Source organism: Kryptolebias marmoratus, linkage group LG15 (genome assembly GCF_001649575.2).
Source record: "Kryptolebias marmoratus isolate JLee-2015 linkage group LG15, ASM164957v2, whole genome shotgun sequence".
NCBI classification, from domain to species: Eukaryota; Metazoa; Chordata; class Actinopteri; order Cyprinodontiformes; family Rivulidae; genus Kryptolebias; species Kryptolebias marmoratus.
In genome coordinates, this window is record NC_051444.1 from 1323845 (window position 1) to 1327204 (window position 3360).

The following is a 3360-nucleotide window of genomic DNA, read 5'->3' on the forward strand; positions in this document are numbered from 1 at the left end:
ACGCCTTGGGATTCCCCCGGAGGAGCTGAACCAAGTGGCTGGGGAGAGGGAAGTCTGGGTCTCCCTGCTTAGGCTGCTGCCCCCGCGACCCGACCCCGGATAAGAGGAAGAAGATGGATGGATTATTATTAAATTACTGCAGCCTGAAGATGACTAACTTGAATCAGAGTCTCACCAACACCAAACTCAGGTGTCATTCTGTGGATTTCCTCACCGGTCCTGGTGAAGACGGGGTTAATGTTTCCTTTGTAAATCAGCTGTGACGATGATGATGATGATGATGATGAGGGAGGAAGGGGGTTAGGGTCAGAGTGAGGGGGATGTGCTGAAGCTGCTGTCACCACAGTAATCAGTTCAGATGAAATAATCTCATTCATGAGAAGATTTTCTGATTCTTTTAGTGTCGGCGTTCACTCCTGTTCTCCTGTTTATTTCCTTCTTACCTTTTTATCAAACTACTTCAGCAAAACTCCTTTTAGCTAGAGATTTGCTCATTTTAGCTACTGTTTTTCTAACTTTAATTTTAGTATCAGTTACTTCCAGCTAATACTTTAACATCTGTTTTTATGATTTTAGCTTTAGCATCTGCTTTGCTAAACTAAGCTACTGATTTGCTCATTTTAGCTGCTGTCTTGCTACTTTTAGGTACTATTCTGCCACTTTTGGCTGTTTGGCTCCTTTTAGCACCTGTGCTGCTGCTTTCAGCTGCAGATCTGCTTCTGTGAACTTTTAGCCTCTTTTCTGCTTCCTTCAGCTTTAACAGCTCAGCAGTGATTCAGCTCAGCATTAAAGTTACGTTCCATCAGAAAAATGTTGTTTCTTTAGTTTATCTTTAATAAAAATCTTTCTTGTTCGTCTACAGCTGATAAACTTTTGGAGTCAATGCAATTAAAGATGGCCGCCACAGCTAATCTGCCTCACATGGTCACACCTAACATTATTCTAAAAATGCCATTTATTGTCTTAGTTTGAAACCCTGGTTGCGGGTGATATGCATTCCCTCAAGCAACACTAGTTTTATTTTATTTAGAGATTTATTTATTCAACGAGCACATCAACCTTTGCATCCATTCTGCGTCATGTTAATTAAATTTGAATTAAAAGTGATGATGCATCCTCCTGTTGGAACAATGGAAAGAGCCACAGCGAGGGATTTTCTGCCAGGCTGTCAGGCTTCATGTGGCCTGTTTGTGACGATGCGATGTGACAGCACTGGAGACAGTGTGCTGTGGGCCGTGTCCTTGGTGATGAACTCATCCACCACTATCATCGCTCTGCTCCAGCCCGTCCTCGTGCACACCATGCACTCCAGCCTCTTTTCACCGTCACACACGAGCACACAGGCCCTGCAGCGCTCGGCGACCTACATCTGGTGTTGGAGAGTGCAGGGCTGAGGCCGGCCCGGTCCCCCCAGCAGGCCACACACACAGTGCTCGTGTGAGTCTGAATGGATGCTCTGCTTTCGTGTTTGGAAAGAAAAGCTCGGTGCGAACACCATCTTAGTGCACAAACACGTGCAAATAGAAACCATAAGGAATGGGTTTAACGCTGCTGCAGCTGGGGTTTGACTGCATCTTGTCCTCTGCTCATCCAGCTGAACATCCTATAAGTTAATCATGCAGCTGCTCAGGTCATCCGTGGAAAAGGAGAGTGGACTCGGCTGCTGAGTGCAGCTTGTTAGCCTGATTAGATCTGCTGGGGTCTGAAAACACGACATGCACCACGCTGAAGAGAGAACCGCTGATTCTGTCATACTTATGATAAACACCAAACTTCTACTTACTTCTACTTAACCCCCCGGTGGTTCCGAGGGCTTCAGGAGGGTTAAATTAGTCTCACCTTGAACAAGTGTTTCTGAATAAAGTCGAATAAAATGAAACTATACACCAGGAAGCAGTCCATGACTTTTTTTGGCCTCTGGGGAACTTGCTTTCTGGAACAACACATCTCTTTCTTCTGCATTTTGTAGAGCAGACTGTTTTAGACAGTGTGTGTGTGTGTGTGTGTGTGAGACATCTGTCAGATTATAGAGGAAAGGAAAGGCATCACTGAGCATCCTCTGCACACAACAACATGCAGCAACTAAAACATTCAAAGAAGCGTAAACCTAAACTAAGTTTTGAGTTTGGATAATTTTAAAACTAAGTTCTGATTCTGTCTACTGCAGATAAGACACTGACTGCTCGTAAGGACGGAGCCAGGAGACCCGGAGGAACGTTCCTCTGCAGCCCGGAGCTGAAGGACAGGTTGTCCTCCTGGACCTTTCATGTGTGACTTAAAACAGGTTTTTATTTGGTTTATACACCAAAATGTTTTATAGTTAAAAACTGAAGGAAGGACAGACAGAAGCTAAAGAACCATCAAAATATTTCATACGTTTATTTATCAACCTGAAATACAAAAAAACATCGTTTCAGCTGATTGCATCTGTTTTTTATACTATATTTAGCTACTGTTCTGCTATTTCTAGTTAGATCTTTGATATGTTTAGCTTTCAGCTAGTGTTCTGCTACCTTTAGCTTTAACAGCTCAGTTTCAGCTTCTTCAGTAAACTCTGGATTTTCACAATAAAAGCCCTTTCTTCAGTTTCTAATTCAGGTCTGAAGCTGTTGGTGTCTCTGACAACATGACTCAGCACGGCTGAGATGAAACCTTCGGCTCCTTCAGAAGCCTCGGTCCGGCTGTCAGTGTTCCTGAAGAGGCTCATCCAGCCGCCCACACAAAATACAGACAGAACCACCAGAACTCCTGGATTTGTCCTCTAGTGCCAGGAAGTTTGTCCCATCTCTGCAGAGACCCAGAAACACAAAGCGGGTGGAGGCCAGAGGTCTGACTGCGTCTCATGCTTGTGGGTGGAATAAAAACGGATTTTCTTGGATCTTTCTCTCTCTGAAGGCTGGCTAAGTGGGCAGCCAGCAGCAGAAGCTATCAGGTCTCAGTGACTCACCTGACAGCCTTCATGGATCCATCTCCTCATCAAAGCCCACTCACAGCTGTCTGAGAGGGCCTCCGTTCCACACCAAGCTGCACCTTATGCAACAAAAGAGCATTTCAGCTTTTTCCTCACAGGCAGCTCAAGTTCAGCAACTTCACTCAAATCTATACATTAAATCTACCCCTGAAGTCAGGGGTCACCAGGAGGTCAAATCAACATTTTATATGAGAAACAAAATCTTTGGTAGAACTTGAGGCACCGAAGTTACTAAAGCAGCTGAAAAAAAACTGAACGAAACATCAAAAGATGCTGAGGAGCACTAAGATCTGAGGAACCCGGTCCTGTTGGAGCTCTAAACCTGGTCCTGTTGGAGCTCTAAACCTGGTCCTGTTGGAGCTCTAAACCTGGTCCTGTTGGAGCTCTAA